Source organism: Chlorocebus sabaeus, chromosome 21 (genome assembly GCF_047675955.1).
Source record: "Chlorocebus sabaeus isolate Y175 chromosome 21, mChlSab1.0.hap1, whole genome shotgun sequence".
Lineage (NCBI taxonomy): Eukaryota > Metazoa > Chordata > Mammalia > Primates > Cercopithecidae > Chlorocebus > Chlorocebus sabaeus.
In genome coordinates, this window is record NC_132924.1 from 4,690,641 (window position 1) to 4,707,833 (window position 17,193).

Here is a 17,193-nt window from a genome sequence, read left to right on the forward strand (position 1 = left end):
GCCTTGGCATCCTAAAGTGCTAGAATTACAGGTATAAAATGTATTTTTTAATATTCAGTCCTTTTCCAGGAAAAAATACTTTAATATGGAGACTTGAGCCTACTTTATATGAAGACTTGAGCCTGATGTCATAATAATATTATTAAATGCAGAATAGCACAAATGGAGGTATTCTTAAGAATTCTTTTGTAATGTAAACATTCATAGCCCCAATTGGTTCATATTGTAGATTTAGATATTCTTCCTTAAAACCAGAAATGCTTTTCTACCAAGACTTTTATTCATATGTAAAGAAATAACACCTAAGGAAACAGTGACTGAAAGATTTCATTCTAGGCAGCCTGGCAGAAAGAGACCTCGGTCACTCGGTTCTGTGGTTCCCTGGCATTGGTGGTGCATGAAGAAATTGCCTTACGTCTTTTATTTGTTTCAACTGCAGAATGAAAGAAGAGACATGTGAGATCTGTATGGCTTTGGATTCAGTTCCAAAGTTTGCCTCCTGGACTCAGAAACTGGCCATTGGTCTGAATTAGACTCTCAGAGCTGGCAGGTCACTGAGCCTTCCTTCACTTTGTAGATGATGAAAAGAAAAATTGGGAGTTCAATAAAACCGGGACTAAAATCGAGGTCTCCTGATTTTCCAAGTGAAGCCAAGATTCTGCAGTCACCTGCTGTGTCCCTCTTACACTCCTAGAGACTTTGCTATAAGCTATCTCCTCTCCAGCTGCAGCAAAACCGAACCCCCAGAACAGCCTTGACTTCAGACGGAAGAACTTGATTCAAATCACAGTTACCGCACATTAGCTGGGTGTCCTTGGGCAAATTGCACGCTCTCTATGCTTTCATTCGCTCCTCTGCAAAATGGGGCTCATGATGTCTGACGTGCAGTGGAGGCAGTGGTATACGTATTTTACAGTGCCTGACATGTAGGAGCAGAGTGACAAACAGCCGTGACGATGGTGACAATGAGGAAAAATGAGCATGGTGGACTTAGACACCTGTCCAGAAACAGACCTGCACAGTGAACTCAGACAAGGGATGTTGCATGAACTTGCCTGAGCCCCACATGGGACATTTGTGGTTTTTCTGCCTTGGGATAGCAGAAGCAGTAGTTTTCCTGTCCTAGGTGTTGTCATGAATTTAATGAGCTACTGTTGGATCAATGCACCTTTGAGGTGGGATAGAGGAAAGCAGTAATGGATCTTGAGATTCAGGGATTTCCCTGAGGATAGGAAGGTATTACGTTGGTGCAAAACTAATTGCGGTTTTTGCCATTACTTTTAATGGCTTTTTTTTTTTTTTTTTTGAGACAGAGTCTCGCTCTGTCACCCAGGCTGGAGTGCAGTGGCACCATCTCGGCTCACTGCAACCTCCGCCTCCTGGGTTCAAACGTTTCTACTGCCTCAGCCTCCCGAGTAACAGATTATAGGCACGCACCACCATGCCTGGCTAATTTTTGTACTTTTAGTAAAGACGGGGTATCGCTGTGTTGGCCAGGCTGATCTCAAACTCCTGACCTGAAGTGATCGCCCATGTCTGACTCCTAAAGTGCTAGGATTACAGGCATGAGCCACCATGCCCAGCCAAACAGCATTACTTTTAATGAAAAAAACCACAATTAGTTTTGCACCAACTTAATAGATTTCTCAAAAGGAAAATGGAGATGTACCCCATGGAGACTGGAAGAATGAGACAGTTGATGGACAGGAAAAAACGCTGAAGGTAGAAAACAGCAGGGAAAAAAGAACGTGCCACAAGGGACCCCTGTGGAGAGTTTATCTTCCTGGAGACCTTCCTGGTGAGCTATGAAGAAATTATCCTTGACAATTTTAAGGTTTTTCCCTCCAATGTTGCAAGTCCCCACATCCACAGCCTAATCCAAGCTTGAGTGATAATATGACGGAGGACAGAGTGTCAGGAGAATAATGAAAAGCGGGACCTGCCTGAACTGTTCTGGAGGTAAAAGTAAACTATACAAACTCAAACTTCACCACTCCCAAGGGCAAACATGCATTGTCAGTGATGGCACCACTGATGTCTAGAAGGAAGACAGATCTGTTTTCCTGTCTTGTCTCATAATTTGAGAGGTTCTTCTCTTGCACAGTGGAGACCATCCTCTACATTATGACAATGACACAGAGCCCTTGTAGGTCCTAGCCTTCGTCCTCTCTTTACAAATGGCCCTTGTGTGGCCCATTGGAACTAAGAGAGGGGACTATTGCTCAGCCACATACCTCCCAATGACCACACAAAGACCAGAGAGAAGCTCAGAATTACTGCCCATTGGGATACCACAACTCTCCTAAGGATAAGTTACCTAAGTCTCAGTTTCTCCATCTGCAAAATGGAAAGAATAGGTCCTACCCTATATGGGTATCACATCACCTCAATGAGCAGCTCCAGTTTTATTAAGGCATCCTCTGCAGTACTTGGCATGTGGTAAAGAGTCACATTGTTGATTTCTCTCCTCCACTTCTTAGTAATTCTCACTGAAGTCAACTCTCACAGTTTATCTGTGAAAAAATGGTCCCAACAGCACCGTGACAGGACCTTAAAATTTGGGACCCCAAAGAAAACTTTGCACAAGGGGACATGTTGAGCCTCTTCAGAAAGGCTACTCAGCCAGGAAAGTGTTTCTAGGCATATGATCTAGCATTATTTCCAGGAAGAAAAAGTGACTCACTGGAAAAAGTGATTAGACTTTGTTCAAAGTTCCCCCTCCCCTTCCAAACTGGGTTCATTTCTACCAAGGTGCAAGGGGCTGGTTAAAATAAAAAGAGGCTTTAAGGGAAAGGAAATTCCAATATGTCAATCTGAGGGTTGTGAGCAGACAGAGAAGATGCAGTTCACCACTGGGGCTTGGTAAGGAGGGGATGGGGAGGGCCTTGGGGGTCTCACGGGAAGACATCTTGTGCACCAACCTTGAACCTTGGGTGTTTTGTTTTTTTTTTACAGACAAGCTCTCTCTCTGTCACCCAGGCTGGAGTGCAGTGGTGCAATCACAGTTCACTGAAGCCTCCAACTCCTGGGCTCAAGTGATCTTCCTGTCTCCTCACCAAGCTCCAGTGGTGAACTGCACCTTCTGTCTGCTCACAACCCTCAGACTGACATATTGGAACTTCCTTTCCCTTAAAACCTCTTTTATTTTAACCAGCCCCTTGCACCTTGGTAGAAATGAACTTCCTGAGTAGCTTGAACTACAGGTGTTCACCACCGCACCTGGCTAATTTTTATTTTTTATTTTTTGAGATGGGGATCTCACTATATTGCCCAGGTTGATCTTGATCTCCTGGGTTCATATGATCCTCCCACTCAGCCTCCCAGTGTTGGGATTATAGGCATGAGCCACTGCGCCCGGCAACTCAAGTGTTCTTTCTAAAAACCACTGGTGGTGACCTTGATCTCTTCAACTTCAGTGATTCCTGACCAGACACCAGCAGGTCAGGAACTCAGGATGATGACCTCATTTCCAGGCCACCCAGTACTGCAAAGGTGGACAGGAGGCTCCAGATTCCTAGGGATTCAGCCTTCAGGTATCTCCTTTCTGGAATGACTACTGCTGGGTTCCCCTGTGGAACTCGGCTTGCTCTCCCCCAATCCTCCCTCCCTGTGGGTCTCCACAGATTGTCAGAACACCAGCTGGTTCTCCTCAGCCACTAAGTCTAGGACAGAAAAGAGCAGAGGAGTTATGGACATGGCTTTGAGGGTTTTTCCATCATCTAAGGGTTCAATATTTAGAGCAATATTGATCCAATTTATCTAGTGTTGTCGTGTTCCATTGGTTGCTAGACAACAGAGTTCTTTCTGCCGTGTACTCTGGATGGCTCATGGGAGTTGGACTACCAAAGAGATTACTTTGTGTATGTTGGACTAATGGACCATAGGTGCCATACATAAGTGTAGGTAGGGGGATACTGTTTTACTGGGCAGTGTTAAGACCAGTTTTCCTATCATATCTCAGTAATTGCAGTTCGGCCTCCAGAACGAACACGGCCATTCATTTTCACATTCCCTTACAAGATACCCTCTGAGAACAATTTAACACAAAGTTGTGCTGATGCCTAAAACCCTATGTCGTGTGCTTACCATTCCATCCTCATAAAGTTCAGGCCTGCACTGGAGCAAGGATGGATTTATTCCTCCTCCTTTCCACCTACCACAAGCCCATTCATAACCAAAAATAGCAACGTGGATTACAAAAGGGCACATTCTGGTTTGCACTTCAATCCTAGTATGGCAGGGTCTTTCTTCATTTCCCTTATCCCGTCTTCCCTGTTCATCCCAAAATTGTCTTCCCTGTTTTTGTTTTTGTTTTGTTTTTTTTGGAGGCTCTTTTGTAAGTCCTTAACACAGATGCTTGCTGTGACTTTAAAATCCCGTCAGAACAGCAGGTAATGAGGCACCGTCAGCTTGGGCTACATGGTTCAATGACTTCACATTGATGACGTTTCTTTTAGAACCTGCATGATGACCTAACCTATTTTAGGATCTCTGCTTTCACCATACTTTCCTCCTCCATTTTTACAATTAGAAGTGAAGATAAAGGGGAATTGGGGGAGGATGGAGAGGGAGAGAGAGAAGAACCTGGAAAGTGATTCTCCAGAAGTAACATGAGAAGCTGCACATGTTGCCCATAACATCGGAACCACTGTCATAGGGACGATTTCAAGTCCTACTGGAAATGCATGAACTGAGGCTGTGTCTGCAAAATGGGAAGAAACTCCAGAGGCAGTTCTCTGACAAGCTCCCAGGTGCAGCCACAAACCAAAGGCCACATTTGGTATTGTTCAGCATTTTCCTCTGTGAGAAGACCTGTTCAGGAGAGAAGTGATCCTGTTCTTCCTAAGAGAAAAGCTATCTAGAGGAGAGAAAGGAAGGGGAGAGTGCAGGGAGAGGCAAGTGCAGGCAAGTGCAGGCAAGCACATTTATAGGGAACAGAAATGGAAAACAGATACTATGCAGGAGTATAAAGCATTGCCCTAGGAGCGCCTTCATCAGACTCTGGAGAATAGAGTTTCTGAGATCCAGGCAAATCATTCAGTAAATCATTGGGAGCTGCAGACTCATTCATTGTAAGCAGCTCTAAGCAATGGCCCTCCTGGGCTGGCTGGTACCCTGTCTCAACATCTTTCTAGTGGCTGTGCAGTAGCCAGCATTCCTCTGATAACCATTGAGGTTTTCTTGAGTTGTCCACATTGCAGCTGCCCTGGGTGGTGGACCACCAACCTTCCTTCTTTCCTCCAAGAGTGCTACAACTCCTTTGCTAGACTCTCCAAATAGTGGCCTAGGTCCTTTTGCATCCTTGTAACTCCCACTCTCTTGGAACAAATTCCACTGGAGCCACTAGAAAATGGCTTACAGAGCCACCATCTCCCTCTTGGAGGTCCAGGTCTTGCTGCTCCTGCCAGGTAAGAAGCTCTGCTATAGATGAAAACACCCCATTGCTAGTTAAAGAGACAAGAACATCTCTTCAGAGGAATGCTGGCTACACAGTAGACTCAGAGAAGGCAAGAAAGAGTGACTAGAAAAAGGATGGTTTCTGATTTTGTCAGTCTATTTTGCAGCTCATAGAAGTTGTTGATTTAAATAATCTATTAAAAGACTTTGTGGCTGGGCACAGTGGCTCACACCTATAATCCCAGCACTTTGGGAGGCCAAGGAGGGTGGATCACTTGAGGTCAGGAGTTCAAGACTAGCCTGGCCAACATGGTGAAACCCCATCTCTACTAAAAATACAAAAATTAGCCAGGTGTGCTGGGGTGTGCCTGTAATCCCAGCTATTCAGGAGGCTGAGGCAGAAGAATCACTTGAACCTGAGAGGTGGAGGTTGCAGTGAGCCGAGATCCTGCCACTGCATTCTACCCTAGGCGACAGAGTGAGACTCCATTTAAAAAAAAAAAAAAAAAGACTTTGTGGGCTCTGTCTTCAGGAAGCAATTTGTTAGCCAGACTTATCACTACATTCAATTATAGGGTTTTGGTTTTGGTTTTGGTTTATTTTCTCTGGTAGAAACAGGGTCAAGTGATTCTATTAGCTTGGTCTTCCAAAGCACTGGGATAATAGGCATGAGCCACTGCACCCAGCCACCATGTTCAATTTTAGTGACTTGCCAGAATGGACGCTTATTTCTTACTTGTATTTCTCTGCTTGTGACTTGCCTGGAACGGTTATGTTCTTGGGACCTATCTGCTCTAATGGACTTGCTTCCTGGGCCACAGCCTGGTCAGAGAAGACAGTTATACCTCTGGCTGTCTACCTCCCAGAATGCTGGGACCCCACACCCTTCCATTCTTTATTCTGGCTCTTTTTTTTTGTTTTTTTTTTTTTGAGATGGAGTCTCGCTGTGTCGCCCAGGCTAGAGTGCAGCGGCGCGATCTCGGCTCACTGCCAGCTCCGCCTCCCGGGTTCACACCATTCTCCTGCCTCAGCCTTCTGAGAAGCTGGGACTACAGGCACCCGCCACCACACCCGGCTAATTTTTTGTATTTTAGTAGAGACGGGGTTTGACCGTGTTAGCCAGGATGGTCTCGATTTCCTGACCTCGTGATCTGCCTGCCTCTGCTTCCCAAAGTGTATTCTCTCTCTCTTTAACTGGTAGTGAGGTGCCCCACATACCCTAGAGCTTCTTACCTTGCAGGAGCAGCAAGACCTGGCCCTCCAAGAGGGAGATGGTGGCTCTGTGAGCCTTTTTCTAGCAGCCCTGATGGAATTTGTTCCAGGACAGTGGGAGTTACAAGGAAGCAAAAGGACCAGGGCCTCTATTCGGAGAGTCTGACAGAGGAGTTGTAGCACTCCTTCAGCAATGAGTGAAGTCAAGGTCAGTGGTCTATGACCCAGGCAGCTGCACTGTGGATAACTCAAGAAGACGTCAGTGACTATCACTAAGTGTCTATGCTTGAACCACCTGGGACCTGCCAAGGGGAAGAAAGGGGTGTAGAAGGTGTGGGTTCCCAGCATTCTGGGAGGTAGAAAGCCAGAAATACAACTGTCTTCTCTGATCAGGTTGTGGCCTAGGAAGCAAGCCCATAAGAGCAGGGGTCCCTAACCCTTGGGTCACAGGCCGGCACCAGTACTAGTACCGGTCTATGGCTTGTTAGGAACCGGGCTTCACAGCAGGAGGTGAGCCACGGGCAGCTGAGTGAAGCTTCACCTGTACCATACAGCTGATCCCCATCACTCACATTCCCACCTGAGCTCTGCCTCCTGCCACATCAGTGGTGGCATTAGATTCTCATAGGAGCGGGAACCCTGTTGTGAAGTGCGCATGCGAGGGATCCAGGTTGCACTCTCCTGATGAGAATCTAGTGCCTGATGATCTCTCACTGTCTCCCATCACCCCCAGATGGGACCATCTAGTTGCAGGAAAACGAGCTCAGGGCTCCCACTGATTCTACATTATGGCAAGTTGTAGAATTATTTCATTACATATTACAATGTAATAATAATAGAAATAAAGTGCACAATCAACATATTTCACTTGAGTCATCCCAAAACCATCCCCTTCACCCCTGCTGTCCATGGAAAAATTGTTTTCCATGAAACTGGTCCCTGATGCCAAAAGGGTTGGGGACTGTTGCATTAGAGCAAACGGAGGATAGCTCTGCTGAGGGGTCCAAGAACATAAAGGGTCCAGGCAAGTCATAAGCAGAGAAATAAAAGTAAAACATGAATGTTCACTGTGACAAGTCATTAAAATTGAACATAGTGGCTGGGTGCAGTGGTTCACGCCTATAATCTCAGCACTTTCAGAGGCTGAGACAGGAGGATTGCCTGAGGCCAGGAGTTTGAGACCAGCCTGGGCAACATAGAAAGACCCCGTCTCTTAAAAAAAAAAAGAAAAATTTCAATTGAATCTAGTGAAAAATCTAGCTAGCAAATTGTTCCCTGCAAACTGAGCCTATGGAGTCTTGTCATAGATTATTTAAGTCAACAACTTGTATAAGCTGTGCAATAGATTGACAAAATCAGAAGTCATCCTTTTACTAGAGAAAAGAGTGACTAGACACTCTTTTCTGCCTTCTCTGAGTCTTCTTTTAGAATTTCACATGGCAGGTAGGTGCTGCTATATTTTGGGCCCAAAAATATTTTCAGGAAAGCAAACTCGAAATAGCAACCTGTCAGACATTGTCTTAGGTTCTTAGCCTGTCCGGTGCTGCCTTGCAGAAGCTGGCTGGAAGTTGGACCAGGTGTGTGTTTCCCCCTCTTTCCCACATATTTCCTTTGTTTACCCAGCATATTTTCCTAGGATTATGATTCACGTATTTAAAATTAGAGCAGAAAAAGGAGGGAAAGAAATGATTCATGTTCTTTCCCCATTCCTAGCAATGTTTAGCCTCTGGAATCTAGATTAACAATGTGATGTGCTGAGAGCCTGAAGGAAAATGAAAGAGGGGAGGAAAAAAAGGAGGAGGACAAATTGAAGAAGACGAAGCTCACTGCAAATTATATTTCCAGTTCCCAGACTTAGAAGGACATTGCAACTGAAATTGCTTGTGCTTGTAAAATTCTATCATGCTCGAAGAACCTCTTTTATAGATGAAATGAGGTTTAACAGAAGAATATTGTGTCTTGAATAAATCAGTTCCCTAATGAAATATACCATCAAGCATGAAAAAAATACCTAAAGGGTAAGAAGTATTAATGTGTCAATTACGAGGAATGATGGGCCAGGCACAGTGGCTCACGCCTGTAATCCCAGCACTTTAGGAGGCCAAGGCAGGTGGATCACAAGGTCAGGAGTTCGAGACCAGCCTGGCCAACATAGTGAAACCCCATCTCTACTAAAAATACAAAAATTAGCCGGGTGCGATGGCAGGCGCCTGTAATCCCAGCTATTAGGGAGGCTGAGGCAGGAGCATCACTTGAACCAGGGAGGCAGAGGTTGCAGTGAGCCGAGATTATGCCACTACACTCCAGCCTGAGCAACAGAGCGAAACTCCGTCTCACAGAAAAAAAAAAAGAAGAAGAATGATGATAAGGATGTCAGCTTATGTCTATATACGCAGATGGCTTTGAAAGATAACAACTCTTCCAACAGTTGGATCACAACCAACCAGTTACAAACTGCTTGGTTGCTTGACTGAATTCAGCTGGTTTGTTTTGAAAATTACCCACACTCTGCCTAATATCATCACTTTCCAAACCACTTTGCTGGGTGCTAGCTTCACATACCTGCTTGAGTTCAAACTGTTGACGATGACACTTGGGAATTGGCTGAAGAAGAGAGTTAACAGAACATTCTGAAATCAGGAGAGAACCAAACAAGAGCTGCTGGCGGAAAGCCAACTTCAATTGAAGAGAGATACCAAACCAAGACGGTCAAAGTATCCAAGAGAAAACCAGGCGATTCTAGAAAATTCCATCCTAAAACCTGTGGAGCCTGGTTTTTCCTAAGCACCAGTGCTCAGGCGGTAATCCTTGAAAACAGGAAGAAGGAACCAACTCAGTGATCTGGTCTTTCCATACGGGAATTTAGTGAGGTGGGATTATTAGTCAATGACACCTTGGCACTCTCCCCGATATAAAATTCATTCCTATTTTCATAATCCACAGTTTTTTAGGAACAGAACTGTTGATGTACTGCTCAACTGACCTTTAGTTAGTTCCAAGAGAAAGATGGCGAAGTCCACAGAGAGCCAGCTCTTATTCTAAACAAATGGGGTAAAGTTGGAATGACACAAATGTATATATTCATTTCTAGCACCTCACAGTATTCACAAAGTTCCACAGAAAGGCAGGGGGACTGATTCCTTTCTAATTAGTCACAGAAGCTTTTGATAAGAGCCCCAAGAGATCTGTGCCCCCAAATACTACTTGACACATGAGCACATGAGTCTGCTAAATGCATCCTGGATGAGATGGATAGGTGGTGCCAAGTCCTAAATCTCCTATGGGGTTTCCCTTGACAGTCCACTCTTATGATTTAGGGCACCATCGGTGGCCCTGGTTTGATTCCTCACTTGCTAATTCATCTCCAACAAGCTATGGTTCTTGTTTTGTAACACCCTTCCATTCTTTTCCTTTGAAGAGAGAGAAAAACAGTGATAAAAGTCAGGCTTTGGAACAGAATTCTAGCTTTGTCCTTCCAGAATCAGCCCTCGGTAAGAAGAAACAAACAGACAATGAGGTCAACTTAAAGAAAGACTGTACCTATGGACAAAACCATGACCATTTACATCAAATATGCCACCTGTATTATTTAACATGTCTGCGTAAGTCCCCTGACCAGCCATAGCAACATATGAACAAGTGAGTGAACTTTTCCATCTGAACATTCTGACTATTTAAAAGTTAAAAACACATATGGGCTTTTGTCTTTTGTTTGTTTTGTTTCGTTTTGTTTTTGAGATGGAGTCTCGCTGTCTCCCAGGCTGGAGTGCAATAGCGCCATCTCGGCTCACTGTAACCTCTGCCTCCAGGGTTCAAACGATTCTTCTACCTCAGCCTCCCAAGCAGCTGGGACTACAGGTGTGCACCACCATGTCCAGCTACATTTTTTCTTTCTTTCTTTTTTATTTTTTATTTATTTATTTATTTTTTTTTTGAGACGGAGTCTCGCTCTGTCGCCCGGGCTGGAGTGCAGTGGCCGGATCTCAGCTCACTGCAAGCTCTGCCTCCCGGGTTTATGCCATTCTCCTGCCTCAGCCTCCCGAGTAGCTGGGATTACAGGCGCCCGCCAACTCACCCGGCTAGTTTTTTGTATTTTTTTAGTAGAGACGGGGTTTGACCGTGTTAGCCAGGATGGTCTTGATCTCCTGACCTCGTGATCCACCCGTCTCGGCCTCCCAAAGTGCTGGGATTACAGGCTTGAGCCACTGCGCCCGGCCTCTTTTTTTTTTTTTTTTTTTTTTTTTGGTATTTTAGTAGAGATGGAGTTTTGTCATGTTGCCCAGGGTGGTCTTGAATTCCTGAGCTCAGGCAGTCTGCTCCCTTTGAGTTCCCAACATATGGGTTTTTAAAAGAAAATTATATTTTGACTCTTATGTATATACATTTGTTAATATATTATGTCTCACAATTCTGTCCTACAAATTATTACTGCCATTTTTTTTTTTTTTAAATTTGAGACAGGGTCTGCCTCCATCGTGCTGGCTGGAGTGCAGTGGCATGATCTCAACTCACTCCAGCCTTGGCCTCCTGGGCTCAAGCAGTCCTCCCACTTCAGTCTCCCCAGTAGCTAGGACTATAGCTGCGCACCACCACACCTGGCTAATTCTTGTATTTTTTGTAGAGACGGAATTTCCCCATATTGCTCAGGCTGGTCTCAAACACCTCAGTTCAAGCGATCCTCCCACACTGGCGTCTCAAAGTACTGGGATTACAGGCATCAGCTGCCGCACCTGGCCATTACTGCCATTTTGAATTTTGTTATGTATTATCTGCTTTGGCAATTGTAAGTTCCTAAACTTCTTGCTTTTACAACATTTGTAAGCAATACTTACTGTGCTTTTATTATAGAAGCAATGCATATGCATTATAGTGAACTTACAAAATAATATTTCAGGCTAAAATAAAGAAAAAAAAGGTATACTACTAATACTATCTACTAGGAAAAATCATTATACATAACTTGTTAAATTTTGTATATTTACATATAACATACATGTTAGATAAAATATATAAATATTAGGGTCATTTAATCTAAAGGTAACATAGTAACATGTTGCTTTTCTCTATAAACTATCCTCATCCTAGTCAGCCCTAATCGGCTTGTAGTAAACTCTGTCTGAAGGGAGTTTATTATCGAAAGAAAGCATAGAGTAAACTGAAGTAAAACTCAGCTTTTGAAATTCAAAAATGGGATTCTGCATCATACAATACCTGTATCAGACAATCTGAGGTATGTTCTGAAGAAAAGTATGTCTAAATCTCATAATCTCCCCTACCCTAACACAACCCAAGCCAACTATTTTTGTCATTTAGATTGTAGATTTTTATTTAAAAGACATACAGATAGAAAGAGGAAAGGGAAAATCTCGCCCTCTAATATAGATGTGCCAATTTTCCTCTCTCCAGCCTGAGAAGGACAGCTATACAGATAAATGAAGGTACTACAGGAGGCAGATATATGGATAAATGAAGGCGTTACAGAGTGCAAAGCAGACCCCAGACTACATTTCTCATCTACGACTCTACTTCTGAGTCTTGCGTCTCATGTTTCCCCAGCACCATCTTGGGGTGCAGTCACATGAATCTGTTTGCAGAGTATCAGTCAGACAGGGAAACACCCTGAGATTTGGCTCTCCTGAGCTGTCCTGGGTTCCCAGGTAGCAAGGATATGCAGTAGGGAGCTGAACGGGTTGTCCAGGGGTATGACAGAGCAAAGTGGGTGTGTTACTCCGTTCTCATGGTGCTAAAAAGACATACTTGAGACTGGATAATTTATAAAGAAAAAAGGTTTAATTGACTCACAGTTCTGCATGGCTGGGGAGGCCTAAGATGTTTAGATTCATGGATTTTAAACTTGGCTAAGTTTTTATTTATGGTTGAGGGTAGAAGCAAAATATTATAGAATATGTAAGGACCTAGGAAACTTACCAACTACTTGCTCTTTGTGGGAAGAAAATGGTTTTGGAAGACATTGTCTAATTGACCTAGAGCCAAATCAATATAATGAACTCATAAAAGTCAGCGCTCTGACACACTTTGTATATAAAAATGAAACTTACAATCATGGCGGAAGGCACCTCTTCACAGGGTGGCAGGAGACAGAATGGATGCTGAGCAAAGGAGGAAGTCCCTTATAAAACCATCAGATCTCATGAGAACTCAGTATCACAAGAACAGCATCAGGAAAACCGCCTCCGTGATTCAATTACCTCCACCTGGTGTTGCCCTTGACACATGGCGATTATTACAATTCAAGGTGAGATTTGGGTGGAGACACAGAGCCAAACTGTATCAATGGGCCTTCTGCAGAGCTCAGATGGGCCCCTAGGCCAGCAGCCTGGATGGAGAATGAGGCAGAAGCTCCAGGATCATTTTTGAGACAGGGTCTCACCGTGTTGCCCAGGTTGGAGTGCAGCAGTGCAATCATAGTTCACTACAGCCTCAAAGTCCTAGGCTAAAGCAATCCTCCTACCTCAGCCTCCCAAGTAGCTGGGACTACAGGCACACACCATCATGCTGGGCTAATTTTTATTGTTATTTTGGAGGGACAGGGGGTCTTGCTATGTTTCCCCAGCTGGCCTCTAACTCCTGGCCTCAAGCAATCCTTTCACTTCAGCCTCCCAAAACTCTGAAATTACAGGAATGAGCTACTGTGCCTGACTAGGGATCATTTTCTATACAAAGAGTGTCAGAGCACTGATTTTTATGAGTTCATAATACTGATTTAGCTCTAGGTCAATTAGACAATGTCTTCCAAAACAATTTTTTCCCCCACAAAGAGCAAGTAGTTGGTAGATTTCCTAAATCCTTACATGTTCTATAATATTTTGCTTCTACCTTCAACCACAAATACAAATTCAGGCCAGTTTAAAATCCATGTATCTGGCTGGGCTTATGCCTCTAATCCCAGCACTTCGGGAGGCCAAGGTGGGCAGATTACGAGGTCAGGAGATCCAGACCATCCTGGCTAACACAGTGAAACCCCTGTCTACTAAAAATACAAAAAATATTAGTCAGGCATGGTGGCGGGCGCCTGTAGTCCCAGCTACTCCGGAGTCTGAGGCAGGAGAATGGCGTGAACCTGGGAGGCAGAGCTTGCAGTGAGCCGAGATCTCGCCACTGTACTCCAGCCTGGGCGGCAGAGCAAGACTCCATCTCAAAAAAAAAAAAAAAAAAAAAAAAAAAAAAAAATCCATGGATCTAAACATCTTTTCTGTAAAACCTGGGGGATATTATACCATTCCTTTCTGCATTTCATATTAAGGAGTAGAAGTCTGAAACCAACCTGATATTTTGTTGTCCTGTGGTGAAACTGAGTATTTTCCTGCCTAGATATTCCTAGATATTTTCAAAATCTTGTATGGCCTTTTTTTTTTTTTTTTTTGTTTTGTTTTGTTTTGTTTTTTTTGAGACAGGGCCTTGCTCTGTCACCCTGGCTGGAGTACAGTGGCACAGACAAAGCTCATTTCAGCCTCCAAATCCTGGGCTTAAGTGTTCCTCTGCCTCTGTCTCCTGAGTAGCTGGGACTACTAGGCATGCGCCACCATGCCTGGTTAATTTTTTCATTTTTTGTAGAGATGGGGGTCTCACCATGTTACCCAGGCTGGTCTCCACCTCCTGGGCTCAAGCTACCCTCCTGCCTCAACCTCCCAAAGTGCTGGGATTACAGACATAAGCCACCACACTGGGCCTGTGAGGCTTATTTTAATTCTTGGAATTTTTTTTTTATTGCTAAAATATGAGTGAGTTTGTGTGTGTGTGTTACCTGTAGTATAACAAACCATTTTGATCTTTAAATTCAGATATTTTTCAAATTCATATAGATTCCTTAAACACACATTTTTTATTTTGTTCCTTTGGCCTGTTTCTTTTCTCAGAAATCTCTTATCATTCTTAAGTTTTCTATATATATGATCCATATCTGTCTAATTTTTCTGACATTTATCTATTAGTTTTTTTCTCCTGAACTCTGAGAGTTTCTCAAGTTTGTCTTCCACATCATTGTGTTTATTTTTAACCTTAATACTGTATATCAGTTTCCTTGATTTCTTCTGTTAACTTCTTTTTCTTCCTGTTTGTCTTGGCTTATTAAATCTGAATCTCATCCTGTTAAACCCTTCACCTCTTCCATTTCCTTTTTATAATTTTGCTTCCTCTTTGATCAAGGCAGTCTTCCTGAAAATATTGTGGTCACCAAACACTTTTCTAAAAGGTTGCCTTGTTCTTCCAGTAAATATTTTTGGAACTATATTTTTCTACTTAGTATACCAAGAACTTCTGCCATTTTCTCATTTTTCAGCATTTTTTCCACCTAGCCTATGTGAATTATTCTTTAATGTTCTCATCCTGAAAGTAGGAAAGCATACCTGTATTTGGGGGTTCTCAAGAGGAGATTTCATGTGAACTTCTTTGGGCTCTACTCACAAGCCTCATAAGTGCCAGGATGTCCCCTTTTCTTTATATCAGAATGACCTGAATGAGATTCCCTTAATCAGTGGCTACTTTTACATTGTTTAGCCTACTGATTTAATATATTGATCCCTGCAAAATGGAAAACGTGTTGGAAGCTACTTTGAGGTTATAGTTCTTAGGAATAATTATAACTAGTAGTAAGAAAACTTTCCTGTACAAAGCCCCTTGACATTATTTTACGTAATCTTTACCTAGGTTTACATCAGAGAAGGGGATGTACTGGCCCTTATGGGGCTTGTGAGTGAATGATCCCAGCTCCTTCTTAAGGATTTTAGATGCATTGATCTAGTGATGATTTTCTGTTCTCTTCCATCCCCACAGCTTGGTTCTCTACCCTTAAGAAATAATGGAGGCCTGGGGCAGTGACTTATGCCTGTAATTCCAGCACTTTGGGAGGCCGAGACAGGCGGATTGCTTGAGGCCAGGAGTTTGAGACTAGCCTGGCCAACATGGCAAAACCCCATCTCTACTAAAAATACAAAAATTATCCAGGCATGGTGATGTACACTTGTAATCCCAGCTACTTGTGAGGCTGGGTTGGGAGAATCGCCTGAACCCGGGAGGTGGAGGTTGTAGTAAGCAGAGATCATGCCACTGCACTCCAGCCTGGGTGACAGAGCAAGACTCCATCTCAAAAAAAAGAAAAGAAAAGAAGAAAAGAAAAGAAAGAAAGGCAAAGAGAGAAAGAGAGAAAGAGAAGAAAGAGAAGAAAGAGAAGAGAGAAAGAAAGAAAGAAAGAAAGAAAGAAAGAAAGAAAGAAAGAAAGAAAGAAAGAGAAAGAAAGAAAGAAAGAAAGAAAGAAAGAGAAGAAGAAAGAAAGAAAGAAAGAAAGAAAGAAAGAAAGAAAGAAAGAAAGAAAGAAAGAAAGAAAGAAAGAAAGAAAGGAAGGAAGGAAGGAAGGAAGGAAGGAAGGAAGGAAGGAAGGAAGGAAGGAAGGAAGGAAGGAGGGAGGGAGGGAAAAGAAAGAAAGGAAGGAAGGAAGAAATATAGACTTACTGTTAGCATTTGTATGTAGTAAAAAATAGACCTAAAAGTTTATAATGACTCAAATACAACAGACATATATTTCTAGTTTGTGTAAAAGTTCAAGAGCTGCTGAAAGAGAAGCAGCTCTCTTCCATGTGGTGATTCAAGGACTTAGGCTCCTTGAGTCTCCATCCAGAAGATGGAGGAAAGGAAAGAGAACAAGGAGGAGATAAAATCTCCTCTTAAAAGTCTTGGCCTAGGATGAGCGCTAATCACTTCGACTCACATTTCATTGGAAATAACTAAATCATGACTATATTCAGCTTTGAGTGAAGTCTAGCTGTGTGTTCAGGAAAAAGAACAGAACACTCATGTGGGTGAACAAGTCTGCCACAACATTAGAAACTTTCATCACCAGTACATACTGCTATGCAGATTTTTCCTGCCTTCTCCCCTTGTCACCATTGCTTTTCTTGGTTGTAAAAAATACAACTCCCAGATTCATTACTGTGACTCTTACGGCTCCTTCTTTTCCTGGCTATTTTGAGTAAGATGGCCCATCCATCCCAGCCTCAGCCCCTGGGGTGCAAATTCTATAACAGCCCAGGGAACCTCAGATCATACTAGAAATTAATCAGAGAAAATGACAAGGAGAGAAGGAAGTGGCCAACATAAGCTAATTCCTCTTCTGTACTTGTTTCAGAAGACTCAGATTTTCTCTGGCAACAGAGGAAAAACAAAGCAAGCCAACACACCCCCAACTCAACAGTTCTCAAAGTGTGGTCCTCAGGTCAGAGCCTTAGCATCACCTGTGTACTTATTAGAAATGCACATTTCAGGCTCCACCCCGACCTGCTGAATTAGAAAGTTGGGAATAGGCTCAGCAATCTGTTTGAACAAGCCCTTCAGGTGATTCTGTTATGCACTGTAAGTTTGAGAACTACTGCTCTAAATAAAGCATGGCTGTGACCTGGGCCCTAGCAAGGAACCCTAAGTGGACTAGGAGCAGTTAATTTTCATTACAGGCAAAGCATACAAGAGGAATGAAATTCTAATCTTATGAAACTGAAAGTACAGAATGATGATAGTAAAACTCAAAGCTCTATTCTGACTTACAAGGGAAACTTTTAAAGTCTTCATTAAATA

The 17,193-nt window shown here is 43.3% G+C and overlaps 1 protein-coding gene across 23 annotated transcripts in view; it reads left to right on the forward strand.

The window, feature by feature from the left end:
- NUPR2 (nuclear protein 2, transcriptional regulator) overlaps window positions 1-17,193 on the forward strand; it is a 129,603-nt gene that overhangs the window by 57,437 nt on the left and 54,973 nt on the right. For 3 of the 23 annotated variants that reach the window (XR_012090202.1, XR_005242164.2, XR_012090206.1), the window contains one exon: window positions 440-2,579. The exons of 16 other annotated variants lie outside the window; for them this stretch is intronic. The gene's annotated coding sequence lies outside the window, so the exon portion shown is untranslated. 4 more of the 23 variants (XR_012090203.1, XR_012090201.1, XR_012090204.1 and 1 more) reach the window with 4 other exon arrangements.